This window comes from Canis lupus, chromosome 15, assembly GCF_011100685.1.
Source record: "Canis lupus familiaris isolate Mischka breed German Shepherd chromosome 15, alternate assembly UU_Cfam_GSD_1.0, whole genome shotgun sequence".
NCBI classification, from domain to species: Eukaryota; Metazoa; Chordata; class Mammalia; order Carnivora; family Canidae; genus Canis; species Canis lupus.
The window spans coordinates 7,629,516-7,646,556 of NC_049236.1; the positions used below are offsets into that span (position 1 = coordinate 7,629,516).

The following is a 17,041-nucleotide window of genomic DNA, read 5'->3' on the forward strand; positions in this document are numbered from 1 at the left end:
ATAATAACAATAATAAGAGCAAACATGCCAGACACAGTTCTGAGTGCTCTAGATGTGTTATCACATTCAATCCTCACAATACACTTATGAGATCAATGCCTCTATTATACAAAAGTGAAAACAGCTTTAAACCTCACATGACTTGTCTAAGCCTACACAATGGGTCGGTGGTAGACTTGAGAGGCTGACCCAATCAGCCTGAAACCAGAGCCCTCACACAGAGCCTGAAGGCCATAGATTCTCTTAGCCACCCTGGGCTATATATATATATATATATATATATATATATATATATATCCTGGCCCAAGGCCTTTGGATATGCTGTTGTGTTTGAGACACTTTCAATGATGATAATAATAGGGTAACAAAATAGACATTTCCTGCAAACCTCTGTACAGCAGATCTCAGATATTAACATGGGTTATGAGATAGGACATAATTCTACTGAATTCAGTAAAATTCAATAGAAAAAAGTGAAAAACCAGCTAAGTGTTGATAAAAAAAAAAAAAACCTTAAACTCTTCACCCTTTTGAAGTAGGATTGGGGGAAAGGGGAATTGGGGGAGAGAATATTTTGGAGAGTGAAAACTAAGGTATTGTGATTTTAATTTATCCAGATCCCCCCCCCAAAAAAAAAGACCCAGAATTTGTCATTATATCTTCTGGATCAGGCTTATGTTGACCTTCAGTTTCTCTTTTGTGGCAGTTACTAAACTGCTATTCACTAAAACCATTTCTTTTTGGGAACCGTTGTGTACTGTTGGTGGAAATGTAAATTGGTTCAACCACTATGGAAAACAGTATGGAGGTTCCTAAAAAAATAAAAAATAGAAATATCACACACGCACACACACACACACACACACACACACACTGGAATATTACTCAGTCATAGAAAAGAATAAGATCGTGTTATTTGCAACAACATGGGTGGAACTGGGGGGTATTATGTTAAGTGAAAGAAGTCAGTCAGAAAAAAAGCTAATACCATATGATTTCACTTATATGTGGAACCTAAAAAACAAAAATGTCAAACAAATAGAAACCAGACAGATTCAAATACAAAGGACAACTGGTTGCCAGAGGGGAGGGAGGGGCAATAGATGGAATAGATAAAGAGTATTAAGAAGTACAAACTTACAGTTGTAAAATAAATAAGTCACAGAGATGAAAAGTACAACATAGGAAATATAATCAATAAGATTGCAATAATGTTTGTATGGCAACAGGTGGTGACTACATTTATTGTGGTGAGCATGAAGTTTAGAATTATTCAATCAATATGCTGTACACCTGAAATTAATATAATATTGTACTTCAATAATTAATTATTAAAGGCTATCTTAGTTCGGGCTGCTATAACAAAAATAACCATAAATCGGATGCCTTATAAACAACAAAAATTCATCTCTTACCGTTCTAAAGACTGGGAAGCCCAAAGTCAAGTATTCAGCAGATTGGGTGACTAGTGAGGGTCCACTTCCTAGTTCATGAACAGCTATCTTCTCGCTGTGTCTTTACCTGGTGGAAGGTAGAAGGCAGCTCCCTCTTATAGGGCACTAATCCCATTCACGAGGACTCCATCCTCATGACCTCATCACCTCCCAAATAGCCCACTTCCTACTATCATCACACTGGAGATTGCTTTTCAACATATGCATTTTTCAGGGACACAAATATTCAGCCTATAGCAAAAGCTATTGGAATAATCCAGGTAGGAGACGATACTGTCTTTGTCCAGGTTGGTAGCATTAGTGGTGGTGAGATAAAGTCTTATTCTAGCTCGATTTTGAAGGGAAAGCCACCAGGATTTGTTGACAAATTGGATATGGGGGATAAAAGGAGGAGTTCAGATCATTCCAAGATGTGGGGCTTGAGTAGTTGGAAGGGTCAAGTTGCCATTTTCTGAAATAGGAGAGATTTCCAGAGGGGCTAGTGTGGGGAGAGCTACAGGAGTTCAATTTTGGATACTTCAGGTTGGAAACATCCAGAAGATGTTGAGTAAGTAACGTTTGGGTTGAAGACACACACTTGGGAGTCATCAGCCTAGACATGGTATTTCAAGCCATAAGACCAGATAAGACAATCTAGTTCAGATGAGGAGAGAAGAAGTTTGAGACTGCCCTTCAGTGTGGAAAGGCAAGAAGATAAGAAGGAGGCAGGAAAGCAGATCGAGAAGACTTCTTGCTCAATAAGGCAAGAAGAGAATCAGAAACTGAAAGAAGAAAGAATTTCAGGAAGGAGGGAGTGATCAGCTGTTTCCAAGGCTGTTGAGAGGCTGAAAGCCCACCTTGGACTAGGGCAGCGCGAAGTCCCTGGTGACCCTGACAAGAGCTATTTGGTGGAGCCACAGTAAATGAAGCTGGTCCAGTGGGTTCCAGGGGAATGAGAGGAGAGGGCACAGGTAGAGCAAGCAGAGGTAATGCTTCTGGAAAGCTTTATTGTAAACGAGAGTGGAGAAATGGGGCACTATCTAGGGTGAGTGAGGTCTAATCAAAAAGGTTGTTTTCTTCTTTTTTCTTTTTCTAATCAATCATTGAATACTTTTGAGGATGGTCATAAAGAGAAAGAGAATTGATGTGAGGGAACAGAGAAGATATTTTCCGGTTGACAGCTACCCTCCTGGGGCCAGAAGGGAGGAGAGCCAGTGCCCAAGTGATGGGAGGCTGGCCTAAGACCGAAGCAGGAGCAGGATCGCACTTACTAGCAAAGAAGCAAGTATCAATCAGGACACTAGCCGAGGCATTCAGAATCTGTGAAGCCACCTTCTGAGTGTCTCTATTTTCTCAAGAAACTAGGAAGCAAGGTTATAGCTGAGGGCGAGAAAGAGGAGGAGAAGGAGGAGGAGGAGAAGGAGGAGGAGGAGGAGGAGGAGGAGGAGGAAGGAGGTGTGAAATGATTTTCTAGGACACGGGAAAGCACAGGAGCTGGGAGCCTGTAGGATAATCACCAGGTTACACTAAGTGCCTGTTTGAGGTCGAGGACATAAACAGAGGGAGAACAGTCAGCGTGGTGGGGTTTTCCTCCAGCCACGTCCAGCTGTAAGGGTGCAGGTGTGATGCCAGGCAAGGACCCAAGCTGGGTAATGGCAGACAGCTGTGGCGGGGAGGCCGCTTTGTCTGAGAGAGAGCCCACTGATGCCACATTTGCTTTGGGTGGTTCCAAAAGGTCTAGGATGCCTTCATGCTAATAAGAATTTTACGAGCTTCAGTCACGGTAGCTGGGGTTGTTACTGTTTGTTGAGCCCCTCTCTGCCGGATCGCGTTCTAAGCACTGTACCCGGATTACCTTATTCAACTTTTGAGAACCTTACAAGGCAGGTGCTCTCATTGCTCCCATTTTTGCTGATGAAAATACTGAGACACACGTAGAAATGAAGATAGTCCGAGGCGACACAGGTAATAAACGACAGAGTTAGAGGTGGCCCCCCAGCAGTCACGAGAAAGCGCAGAGGCTCCACCACGACCGCACACCTCCCAAGCCCCCGTAAATACCACAGAACCCTGGGCTTTGCCGTATATCTCAGTGGCTCATGCAAAATCAGATTCCCTAGATTTGGATACCAGATGGGGAAGCATATTCCAATTTATTGCCTAATTTGTAAAGGGCTCTCACGCAGCTCGAGTCTGGAGGCATGCTTGTTTAGCAGAAGCATCCCACCCCAGTTACCAGAGTCGGAAGAGAAAGGAAAGATGGCTGGTAATTCCCGGCCCGCCTGCCTTAATTGTCAGCAAATGGGAGTGGGAGAAAGTTTGCCTCGATTTCTAAACTTCTTCATGATTAACAATATTGTGACTCAACATCACATCCACACACACCCACAGACTTTGGCATGTTGGCGTTCCGAGGGCGGATGCCATAACCATCACGCTTCTCTCTGAGTAGCCAAGGAAATGACCTTCTCCATCCGCCCAGAGATATTAAGGAAGTACCTCAGCTAAATATTTTAAAAATCAGTACATTATTCTCCTAAATCCTATTTTCTTGGGTATTCCCAATTCCCTGGTTCCCATGCCTCTTGCACACCCCGTCAGCTTCCCTTTTAGCAGCTACTTCCAAACCTTTTCTAGCTGCTGGGATCCGGCCATTGCCGCTTCACAAAGGTAACCCACCTTGACCCAAGCATGCCTGTTCCTGATGTGACAGATATATTTTTGGTAAAAAGCATCAAATTTCTTCTTGTGTAAGTGTTTGGAATTGTTAATTTTGCTTTCAGCGCTCTTCAGAGGATAAACTGACTCACAAGACTCCTACAGGAAGAAGTAGGTCAATTAGGGAGGGAAGGACATGATGGGGGTGCTTCACGGCCCACGAAGGAGCACAGAACCCTGGAGTGACGTCAGCTGGAAGTTTAGGTAAGATGAGGAAAGACAGGGCTGCCCAGAGTGGACCATTTATTTCCACGAAGGCCCCAGGGGTCTGCTGGATGAAATAATGGCTCCTGGACATTTTTTAGATTTTAAAGTAGTTCACCCCGTCAAAATAGGATAGTTAAGTATTGCCTCTTTCTCTTTCAGGTTGCTGTCTTCCTAGTGGAGATGGCATTGATCGGCACCCTCCCCTGGGCCCGGTCAGTGAAGGCAGGACAGGGAGCTGGAGTCCTACCCCTGTATTGTCTAGGCCCTCTACCCCCCATTCCCTACCACGGCCTGGGCTGCCAGTGTGGACACCCATCCTTCTCCTTCCATTTCCCAGGCTGCTTGGTTGGGAACGTGGCAGCCCCTGAGGACAGCGACCCATCTCTCCCCACAATACCGACGACATGGGAACTGCGGGAGTGTTGTGGGAAGCACAGAGAAGAGAGAGAGAGAGACAAATGGTGCTCTAGGCACCCGCAGGGAAATGAAGCCACACAACGGGGGTCAGGAGTGAACTCTGAGAAGGCCCAGGGAGCACACGGCAGAGCCCCATGGAGGACCCAGCTTCACCAAACTGGGCACCCAGCCCAGGGTGGGCCAGCAGCAGGCTCATAAACCCCTAGCGCCAAGTTCAAGCCTGACACTTAGCCGTGGCTCTGTCACCTGTCTTCATGGTGACCTAGAGTGGCTCTCCGATTGCAATTGTTTTTCAGCGTTGTGAAGTGGTGCATTTCATTGTAAAGAAATGAGAAAAACTAAGATAAAAGCCAAAACAAAAAAAATCCTATAATGTCAACACAGAAAGACAGACATGGTCACATTTTCATATCTTTCCACCAAGGCATCTGTGTGTATATCCACACATAAATAGAGTGTACACAGATGGCTTTGTACCTTGTGTACTGTTATGTAACCTTCTTTCTCACTTGACAATACGTCATGTTCAGCTTTCAATGTCAGCACACGTGGCTCTACATCATCTTTAATGACTGCACTGCAATCCTTTGGATAGGCACACTCAAATCCATTTAACCAACCCCCTATTGTTGGATATTTATGCTGCTTTCAATTTTTTTCCTACTGCAAACAAAGCTGTAGTGAATACTGTGGGACATATGGTCTGTGCCCTTGAGGAGCTCACGGTAGAAGAATCTGGGAGGGGGCTTCCCCTCCCAAATGAAATAGTGAATGTTGTTTTTAATGATGACACTGATAACACGGGCCACTTTAATGGAGCATTTAGTTCGTGCCAGACATGGTGCCAAGGGCTTCGCACCTGTACATCTGTCATCTAATCCTTACAACAACTCTGTGAGGTTGGCATCCCTATTTTGCAGAAGAGGAAATGAAGGCTCAAAGGAGCAAGTGACTTGCCCAAGGTTTACACACAGGGTATGTGGTAGAGACAGGACTCAAACCTAGGGTCTGAAGGCTCCAAAGGACGAGCTGTAGGCCACTAGACTTTCCTTTGACAACGACTTGGAACCTGTGTTTCTGGATTTTAGCCTCAGACCCACTCTCTATCAGGCTTAGGTTGGAATAATAGAAGAGCAGTCACCGAACACTTGAGGTAGATGCTTTATTCCCTCTGTAGACACATGCCCCTTGGTGCTTTGAGCTCGAAACTTCTTCCTTTGAGGGTGGAACCTGTTTCTCGGACTCTGGAATCAGTGCCAGCCTTTGTGGTTTGCTTTAACCAGCAGAATGGGGCAGATGGGGTGTTGTGCCTGTTTCAGGCTTAGACCTCAGGATGCCCCACAGCTCCTGCCCTCACCTGGGAACCTGACTCTGTCCTGGAACGCGCTCAGGCTAGCCTGCCGGAGGATGAGAGCGGTGTGGCTCAGCGGCTCTGTGTCCTTGCCGACAGAAATTAGTTGGCTGACAGGTGACTGAAGATGCAGGAAGACCCCCAACCACATCCAGCACAGCCACCCACCCAAGTGTGAGCTCACAATGCCTACTGCTTTAAGCTCACAAGTTGTGGAGTGACTGTCAGGAAGCAAGAAATGATGGGTACCTGGTTCTGTTAGTGTGGGTGATGCAGTCTGGGAGAGGGGGGCTCAAGTGGGGTTTGTGAACCACGTGGCTGGGATGGCTTCAGAGAAGAGGTGACAGCTCGTGCGTTGCAGGGTGTGCAATAAATAGCAAAGCCTCCTGAAGCAGAACAGGGAGGTGGGTCTGCATGCACAATCAGATAAACCTCTTCGCTGAGGCTGCAGGTTGCCAGAGACGTGTCTCCAGAGCCCGAATTAAACAGAAACCTCCCTCTGGCCAAAAAGGCAGCTAGACGTCATTTACACACCAGTGCAAAAAATAAAACACCTGGCAGGTTCCCGGGCAGCCTCTCAGGTGTGCCCTGAGGGCTGGAGCAGAGATACCTTGGGTGATGGGCTCCCTTTCAAGTGGAAAATTGGAATTCCAGTCTCAGGCCTAAGGAAAAGGTTGCTCTTTCTCCTGCATCTCCTCTTGCTGACCGAGGCGTGGCTTGGAGGCATCCTGTGCCCTGGGAAGTCCTGAAGGAAGACCTTTCCTGCACCCTCTGACAAGGTATGGAGTGCAAAGTGTTTTCCAGTAACCCTGACACACATGACCTAGCCGGGGTGCTCTCAGCTGCGTCCTGATGAAAGAGTTGAGTCAAATAATCTGCCAAAGCGAAGGACTCAGCAAGTCATTTGTTCATTCATTCGTTCATGCCACAAACACTCCCAAGGGGTCTAAGATGCCCTGGAGAAGCTCATAGCCTGGTAGTAAATGCATATCTTGAAAATTCTGTGCCTTGTCTTAGCGAAACCGAGCAAGGATGGACCCAGTCAGCTCTGGGTTGGTCATGGGATCAGTGAGCTCCCTTCTCCAGCATCTGATGAGCCTAGAGGCCTGGGAGAGCGAGAAAGGAGAGAAGAATGATGGGGCGTGTGTCCAGAGGTTGAAATTGAAGCACTTCAAGGTTTTGTGTTGCCTAGGAAGACAGCAGGGGACGGGGGGAGGTGCTGAGCTCCAGTCTTATAGGAAGCGAAGGTGACAGGTTGGAGTCCTAAGGGCACCGTCCTCTGGCATCGTGCCATCCTAATAACAGCAACTGTGTTTCACACCTGAAAGTATGTGTTAGCGCTCGTTTGTTAATGGTGTATGGTGTTGGCCTGGTGGGAGGTGTTGGGAAGCGGTGGGGGGGAGGATTCCCGCCTCCAGGACCTCATGGCCTGTGGGACACTTAGGTCTGCAGACAAGTTACTGCCTTCCAGTGCAATGGAAACCAGCCCAAGACGCTGAGGAAAAAGAGATGAAGGGCCAGCGTAGGTCAGTGCAGGCTTCATATTTGAGTTGGGTGAGTGGGAGTTTCTGGGTGATGAAGAGACATTTCAGGAGGAGTAAGAAACACAGTATGATGCAGCAAAATGAAAAAGCATAGAGCACTCCAGCGTCCCTGAGTGTAGGGTGAACAGAGTTTAATGGGAGGCAGGCTGAAGCGTGGCAAGCAGGAGCCAGACCACACAGAGATTTATGTGCCAGTTTGAGGAGCCTGGATTCACACTGTAAAAAAACGAGGAGCTCTTGAAAGGGTTTGAGCAGAGGGATGTGATCAGAGCTGTCTTGTGAGAGGCGTTCTCTGGTAGCTGTGTATGGGATGGTCTAGAGATGGCAAGACCGGGGGGGCAGTCAGACCCTATAGGAGATGCTGCGGGAATCTCAGCAAGAGATGATGGGGACAGTGACAACGGGAGAGCATTATTGCAATGGTTTTGTGCAAAAGCCCTGGAGGCGACCTTGGGGCTTGAAACCTGCCTGTATCCCTTACCAGCTGTGTGGTCTTAGACAAGTTATTAACCTCTCTGCACCTGACTTTCTTCATGTATGAATTAGGGATAATAAAAGCGATTACCTCATAGTAGCTGTTCCACGAATGAAGTGAAATGGTCCATGTAAAGCCCTTGAACCACGCCCGGTATGCTGCAGATGCCCTATCACGACTGGTTATTCTCATTTACCCCAGTAGACCTGATGGTGGTTACACATGGACACCGAGTAGAGGGTGAGCCTAGACTTGCTTGCACAGAGCTAGTTAGGAAGTTGCCATTCCAGAGGTGAGAAATACGAGAATATTGTAAAAAGCTTCCTCCCTTCCAGGAGAATGGCCGTGGTACCCAGGGTACAGCACTAGGCTTTGCCCTCCGCTTCTCTCTGAGTGCTCCTAATGGCATCTTGGCTATGTGTAAGTAGACGACTCTGGCCTGAGACTAGCAGCAATAAACGTCAGCAGAAGGCATCACGCCTGCTTGTCCTCTCCAGGCCTCGCAGTAAGCTTGCCAGACTCTTGAGCTGGGCATACTGTTGCCCCCTTTGTACAGATGAGCAAATGGATGCTCAATGCCACAGCCCAGGATGGGCAGCTAAACAGGGAAAGATCCATGAGTCTGATGCTCAGGCCTTTTGACTCCCAAATCCAGCACTCTTTCCAGGACCCCTATTTCCTACCATCCTTTTACTTCCTTGTGGGCTTGCCGAAGTCCATGTGACAGCCCAGTGCCCCAGTAAAGCTCCAAACTGTGTGTGGTCCCGGCACAAAAACAGACACATAGATCAATGGAACAGAATAGAGAATCCAGAAGTGGACCCTCAACTCTATGGTCAACTAATATTCAATAAAGGAGGAAAGACTCTCCACTGGAAGAAAGACAGTCTCTTCAATAAATGGTGCTGGGAAAATTGGACAGCCACGTGCAGAAGAATGAGACTAGACCACTCTCTTGCACCAGACACAGAGATAAACTCAAAATGGATGAAAGATCTTAATGTGAGACAAGATTCCATCAAAATCCTAGAGGAGAACACAGACAACAGACTTTTTGAACTTGGCCACAGTAACTTCTTGCAAGATACATCCATGAAGGCAAGAGAAACAAAAGCAAAAAAGAACTATTGGGACTTCACCAAGATAAGGAGCTTCTGCAAGCAAAGGATACAGTCAACAAAACTAAAAGACAACCGACAGAATGGGAGAAGATATTTGCAAATGACCTATCAGATAAAGGGCTAGTTTCCAAGATCTATAAAGAACTTATTAAACTCAACAGCAAAGAAACAAACAATCCAATCATGAAATGGGCAAAAGACATGAACAGAAATCTCACAGAGGAAGACGTAGACATGGCCAACATGCACATGAGAAAATGCTCTGCATCACTTGCCATCAGGGAAATACAAATCAAAACCACAATGAGATCCCACCTCACACCAGTGAGAATGGGGAAAATCAACAAGGCAGGAAACCACAAATGTTGGAGAGGATGTGGAGAAAGGGGAACCCTCCTGCACTGTTGGTGGGAATGTGAACTGGTGCAGCCACTCTGGAAAACTGTGTGGAGGTTCCTCAAAGAGTTAAAAATAGATCTGCCCTACGACCCAGCAATTGCACTGTTGGGGATTTACCCCAAAGATTCAGATGCAATGAAATGCCGGGATACCTGCACCCCGATGTTTCTAGCAGCAATGTCCACAATAGCCAAACTGTGGAAGGAGCCTCGGTGTCCATCGAAAGATGAATGGATAAAGAAGCTGTGGTTTATGTATACAATGGAATATTACTCAGCCATTAGAAATGACAAATACCCACCATTTGCTTCGACGTGGATGGAACTGGAGGGTATTATGCTCAGTGAAGTAAGTCAATCGGAGAAGGACAAACATTATATGGTCTCATTCATTTGGGGAATATAAAAAATAGTGGAAGGGAATAAAGGGGAAAGGAGAAAAATGAGTGGAAATATCAGAAAGGGAGACAGAACACGAGAGACTCCTAACTCTGGGAAACAAACTAGGGGTGGTGGAAGGGAAGGAGGGCGGGGGGTGGGGGTGACTGGGTGACGGGCACTGAGGGGGGCACTTGATGGGATGAGCACTGGGTGTTATTCTGTATGTTGGCAAATTGAACTCCAGTAAAGAAATAAATTAAAAAAAAAAAAAAAGCTCCAACTGTGATCTTCCTGTCTTCCAGGGGCGGATGGGGGGCTTTGAAGTAACAAAGAAAGGGTGGGGCAGGAGGGTAGGAGGGTGCCCCCAGCTTTGCTTGAGTTCCTACAGAAGGACTTCAACCCCTTGAAAGCCCTTGCTCCAAGCCTGGCTATCTTGCGACGAGGGAGAGATGTGACGCTCAGCCGCTCTTTAGAGAGTGGCCCAAAGAAGAGCCGAGGGGGAGGTAAGAACCCTTCTTCTCTGAGCCCTGTGTTCCAGGTGCCAGACATTCATCATCGCATCGACTGCTCGCATCCACTGTGAGGTAATCAATATCATTTCCATTTTTCATACAAGGAGCCCGAGAGCCAGTGAAGTTAGGTACCCAAATTCTTAATCATTCTGCTATGGCAATCCTGCCTTCGGATGGAGAAATGAGGACATAAACCCTGGGCTAGGACAGCCTCTTCTCATGCTGGGCACGTTCTCTTACCAACTCTGGAAGGTATCCTACCTCTAATCATTGCTTTTGTGAGGACAATTGAGTAAATTAAGTACTGTTGACGGGGCTCCATGGCATAGCAGGAGTGGGAAAAGGGGGTTGTTTCTTCATAGGCTCAATGTGCATCTGTCTCTAGCTTGGAGGAACATTTAACCGGAACGTATTAACTGCCAAGAAATGTGGTAGGAGCTTTATATACGTTATTTCATTTACTAACCCCAAACAACCTCATGAACTAAGTTCTATTCTCATCCCATTAGCTGAGACGTCTGAGGAGGAGTAGGAGTAACCTCTTGCTTCAAAGCCACTCAATGACAGAGCACAGCCTGTGTTCTTAACCGCCTTCTGAAGGAGAAGAGAGTGCCCCTGCTGGTTACACAAGAGGGTGGGCATGGCGCCTAGACCGCCTGGGACATGTTGACCCACCTTGGCTTGCAGAGGGCAATCCCTGAGGTTAATTAATCCCTGAAATGAGCCTAGAACAAGAGTTCTCAACTGTGGTTTCCAACCCCGGATGGGGACCCACAAGCTAAGAACCCTATGTCATCCCTAATTGGGCTTCCCAGACCGTTGCTTAACAGATAGACAGTGACCACTTACAGGCTGACAGCACAGGCCGATGATGTGAGAGGCCTGAGATTCTGGTCCCACCACTTGTTAGCTCTTTGGCCTTGGCCAAGTGGTTTACTTTGTTTGACTCTCAGATTCCTCCTGTAAAACAGGACCAATAACGACGCCCATTGTTCTGGTTAAGATTGCTCTGTAACAGACTATCCCAAAGCTTATTGGTTTAGTACAGCCACTTGTAACTTTGTGTTTCAGGAATCGAGGAAAGATGAGGATGGGAAGATTTGCCTGGGGACTCTCATGTGATCACAGTCACGTGTCATCTGGGGCTGCTGCCTTGAGAAAGCCCAACTGAACTGGATATCCACGGCTGGCAGTTAGTGCTGTCACTGGGCTGCTCCTCTTGAGCTGGGCATACTGTTGCCTTCCTTGTACAGACGAGCAAATGGATGCTCAATGCCACAGCCCAGAATGGGCAATGCCTGGGCAAGGTGGGTCCACATGTCCCATGAGTGCTTACACATGGCCTCTCCCGCTTGACGGTCTCAGGGCTGGACTCCTTACATGGCAACTCAGAGCTGCAAAAGAGAGTCTTCTCTAACAGGGGGAAGCTCCACCCCTCTGAATGCATGAGCCCAGAAATCATGCTGTCATTTCCACGGCACTGTATTGATTACAATGAGTCACAGAGCACTCAAGTTCAAGGGCAGAGAATTAAACTCTGCTAAGGATCTTGAAGAGCAGGTGAAACAGGAGGTATTGTAGCCATCTTTAGAAAATATCATCTGCCAGGCTTGTATCACGGAATTGTACACAGATTAAATGAGACACTGAGTAGAAGGTACTTAGGAAAATGCTTGGTGTATAGAAAGTACTCATATGGGATCCCTGGGTGGCTCAATGGTTTAGCGTCTGCCTTCGGCCCAGGGCATGATCCTGGAGTCCCGGGACTGAGTCCCACGTCGGGCTCCCTGCATGGAGCCTGCTTCTCCCTCTGCCTGTGTCTCTGCTTCTCTCTCTCTCTCTCTCTCTCTCATGAATAAATAAATAAAATCTTAAAAAAAATAAAGAAAGAAAGTACTTGTAAAGGTTAGCTATTGTTAGTAGATGTCACATGTTTGTGAGAAGTCTTTCAACATATCAGGATGGTGGAAGGGGTTGTGGAAAGTCTAAAATTCATTCAAAGCAATGGTAAGGAAAGAGTCCCTTGACCGTTTAGCTAATCAATGGCCCAAGGGAAGAGGAAAGGGAGAGGAAAGGAGTGGGTATCAGATTTATGCGGGCTGGAAGGCTTGAAGTCTTGGTCAGGGAAGGTGTAGTCAAGGAGCCAGACAGGAAGGGTTGAGAATCAGAGCAGGACTGACTGGCCAAGGTGAATGGGAGCAGCACATCCCAGACTCATGGTGCGTGAGAAGAGAAGACAAATCAAGGAGGGAAAAAGAATTGACCAGGCCCAGAAGGGAGTCCAACACGCTGGTGAGAGCTGCCCAGCTTGGCCCATGGAGGCTGGGCTTATGTCTGGGCTGGCCCTCGATGACGAGGAAGTTGGCCTGTAAATATGTTCACTTTGGAGGACAGGGGGGATAGACTGGAGGTGTTTGCCTCTCGGTTTCCTAAAACATTTCCTAACCCAGGAACTCTCAGTGCAGGCTGAAGGTGGCCACATCTGAATTCCCTAAGAAGATCCAAAAAACCACTTCACTGTTTTAATATTGCATTGACAATAAAATCCAAACTCCAGAGCATAAGCCTGAGAATAATTTGTCCTCTGCTAATTCTACACTCTCATCTTCAACTTCTGTCTTCTACTTACTAGACTTCAATTCCATTGAGCTTCTTTCAGGTGCTAAAGCTCTAAAGTTCTTCTTACCTCAGGACCTTTGCACCTGCTATTTCCTCTACTCAGAATGGCCCTTTCTCCTCTCCTTTACATGACTGGCTCCTTTTTATCCTCTAGACCTCAGCTGGAATATTGTTTCCCTTCATATCATGGATCACAATTTTGTGTATTTATGTACTGGATTATTTTCTTGTTTAGTGCCTTCTTTCTACTAGACCATGAGGCATATGAGGGCAGAGTAATGACGCACTTTCACTCTATACCCCTAGCGCCCAGCCAAGACCCTCGTACTCAGCAGCTATTTAGTGACTATTAGTTATGAGAAAGTCTATAACCTCAGTGTGGCTGAGCTAAGGAGTATGGACTTTGTTTATTCTGCAGCCCTGAAGCTGGAGTCGGTTAGAATATACTAGAATGTTGGAAGTGGTGGTGGCCATGCCTTCACGTAAGAACCTGTGGGGTTGAGAGACTGACGTGTTTTTGCTAAGGGTGAAGACCTTTGGAAGGCAGCCATGCATGGAACTGGTCTCCCTCTCCTAGTGTGTTTCTTTTGAGATGATTTTCCACAGAAACACTTTTTCTGTACAGATGAATTAGAACATTTACTGATGTCAGAAAATGAAAACGGTGTTACCCAACGTGCGATTGCTACAAAGAACAGAGTCTAATTTACAGTCTGCCACATGAGATGGGCTCTGGTCGGGGCCTGACATCGGAGCACACCTGTTAGGCTGCTCTCCTTGGTCCTGAAATGTCCTGCCTTTACATTGTGTCCTCCCAGAAACCTGCATCTCAAAACACCTAAAAGAACACAAATTCATATGAACGTGCGCACGCACACACACACACACACACACACACCTCTACAGACACAAATACATCATAAACTTATCCACATGCACTCTGTAAAGAGTGAGGTAACAAGACTCGTTTGATATTTATGCGTTAAGCTTCTGCTGAATTCATGCTAAGAACTAGGAAGATATAGGCCTTTTTTGGGTGACGGGCACTGAGGGGGGCACTTGACGGGATGAGCACTGGGTGTTATGCTATGTGTTGGCAAATTGAACTCCAATAAAAAAATAAATTAAAAAAATTTTTAAAAAACGCTGAACAAAAATTAAAAAAATAAAAACAAAGAGCCATCATATCTCCTGAGGCAAGCTGTTTGCCAATCTGCAGTTATTTCCCTCCATCCCTGATGGCTGCAATGTGATTTTGCACCATTTCCCATCTCGAAGGAGTGTCTATGTCCTCAACCTCTGCATCTGGGCTGATCTTATGAATTGCTTTAGCCAACAGGCACTGAGAGAAATGAGATTGCACCCGTTCCAAGCCTACCTCCCAAGAGGCTTTGAATACTCTCATTCTCCCCCTTGAAAACCTGCCCAGCTGCCACGTGAACAAGCTGATGTGTTTCTGCTAGAGGATAAAGAACCACATAGGGCAGAGATGAGCCATCCTAGCTGAGCCCCTTCCAGATGAGCCAGTCCCTATCAGACAGTAGACACGTGAGTAAGCGCTGCTGTAAGTGGCCTGGCCCAGCTCAGACCAGAAGAGTTGCCTAGTCCATCAGTGGACTTATGAGTAATAATAAATGGTTGTTGTTTTAAAATCACAAAGTTTGGGGGTAGTTTGTTACTTTATAACAGCTACCAGATATACTTCCTCACATGAAAGAAAGGATCTGAACTATTCCTGAAAGTGATATGTCCTTACCAGTCAGATGTCTATGTAGGACACTGAAGCAATGCTACTGATTATGATAAAGTCCTAACGGGATGTGGTCAAAGAGCACTGCTTTGGAAGCAAGGAGATTTAAGTCTTCATCCTGACTTCCACCAACTGACTGTGTGACCTTGGGTAAGTCACTTGACAACATCTTGGCAACATCCCGTATAAAGGGAAAGAGCAAGTGTAGCTTATTTTAGGCCTCCATAGCTCTGACACACATTCTGTGGTCCCATGATTCTCAGGCTCTGCTACTTTCATCTGTAAAGCAAGAAAAGATAATTCACAATTCTTTCTGTCTTGCAGGATAATCCAAAAGGATGAAGTGTTATTTCCTTGGTGGCACCTCTGCTTCCAGACACTTTCAAGAATGTGAGTGTCTATGCAGCAGGAACAGACAACCTGAGATGTTGGCTTTGTGATAATTCACTAGGTTTTATCAACATATGTGAACACACAGATTTTCAGCTAATATTAGAAGCTGAAATGGAACTGATGACTGTGATCCCCAGACAGTCTACACCACATCTCTTGAAAGAAGAGCAGGCATCCTATTGAAATATGCATCCTGCCCCCACCTTCTTTTCTCCTGGGTTCCCACTGTGGGTCAATAAAACTTTATTTGTGAGATGAGAGTGGTTTCCCAGTCTGAACAGGAAAAACATATGCACACCAAGATTGGAAGAGGAGATTGCTTGGAGCTCTTTGCTTGCTTCTGACCAGACTTAGATCAGTATAAATGTTGAGTGGGGTAAAATTATTCCTGTGGGCAATTCCAAATGAGCTCTAATAATTTGACTGAAATTGGTTCCAGAAGTGGTATTTAGGGAATGCCATAGACCCCAAAAGCTAGAGCCTGGCTCAGGACAGTGTTAGCGACTAAGGAGATAGCCTTGCAAGTGGACTGTGGGGTTGTGGGACAAGCTCAGGCATTCCTGAGAGAACACCAAAATCAAGCCCAACAGAGAATTCCCCATCAGTCAAGGACCATGCAAATGTAGTCAGCCAGTGCCAGCATCCAACAGAAGATCAAGCAAGTAGGGAAACTTGTACAGGGAGGGTTTAAAGACAAAATGAATAGTGCATTGTTCACATTTTTGGGGCTGCATATCACAGAAAATCCAACCCCAAGTGACTTAATCTGAAAGAATTTAGTAGGTCAGAAAATGGAAAAGGTCAAGGAGAAAGACTGTTCTCAAGCATGGCTTCATGTGGGCATTGAAACATTGTTATAAGGACCCAGTTTTTTGTCTCTCTCTCTCTCCCAACAGAATGCACCAAGTTCTGGATCTGACCCTTTTTGGTCCAATTAAGCCACAGGGTCATACTTGAAGCAATCCTAGTGCCTAGGTTATGCCATACACTGTTTGGCTTAGGTTGATCAGGCAGGGGCCAACCCCATCCAAACCACAAGAATCTAGACAGGAGAAAAGTACCTTCCCAAAGGAAATTCAGACCCACAGGCATCCATGAGAGGAAGCTGTAGATAGAAATATGGAACAGGATCCCAAGCCTTCTGACTTGAAAGTCAATGTTCCAAAAACAAAGAGTAAAGGTTGTTGCAGGAAGGCAAGGGTCTAGATGAAGAATATTAGTAAAATAAGCCAAATCATGGCTAGAGAGGAAGAAAACAGGCTTCCTGGAGAGCTCCTTCTGGATCAGAGGGCTCTAAGGCTATAGGACTTCAGATCTCCTGGACTTGGTGTCCAGAAGAGGGATCTCTTAGTCCAGGTTGGGTACTGTTAGACAATACATCTGAAACTATAAAACCAGTCAAATGGAACTGATGTTTCCAGGGACTAAGACTCAGAGTAAAGATAAGCTGCCATGAAAGGAAACAGGTTTGATTTTTTTTTAAATCTAGATATATTTTAAGGCATATATATCAAACTGAGTTCTGATTCTTTTGTTCATTGTGTATACTCTAAATGCAGCCTGCAGATGCAAAGCAGGTCACCTTTAATGCTCAGATTACCATAGCTCCAAGCTCCTACCTGCTGGATTACATTAATAAAACAGGATCATAGTCTTCACTACAACTCCCTCACACTCTGTCACCTAAACCTAAAGCAGTTCTGCTTATCCCCTGAGTCCACA

The 17,041-nt window shown here is 46.0% G+C and overlaps 1 long non-coding RNA gene across 2 annotated transcripts; it reads left to right on the forward strand.

Annotated features, from left to right (window-relative positions):
- The first annotated feature begins 6,396 nt into the window (after nucleotides 1-6,396).
- Nucleotides 6,397-15,572, forward strand: LOC111098882. Of its 2 annotated transcripts, XR_005369905.1 has the most exons (5): nucleotides 6,397-6,905; nucleotides 10,662-10,809; nucleotides 11,629-11,864; nucleotides 14,509-14,724; nucleotides 15,251-15,556. It is a non-coding gene; the product is annotated as an uncharacterized LOC111098882 (long non-coding RNA). The 2 variants fall into 2 exon arrangements; XR_005369906.1 differs by lacking the exon at nucleotides 14,509-14,724 and having other exon boundaries at nucleotides 6,398-6,905; nucleotides 15,251-15,572.
- The last annotated feature ends 1,469 nt before the right edge of the window (nucleotides 15,573-17,041 follow it).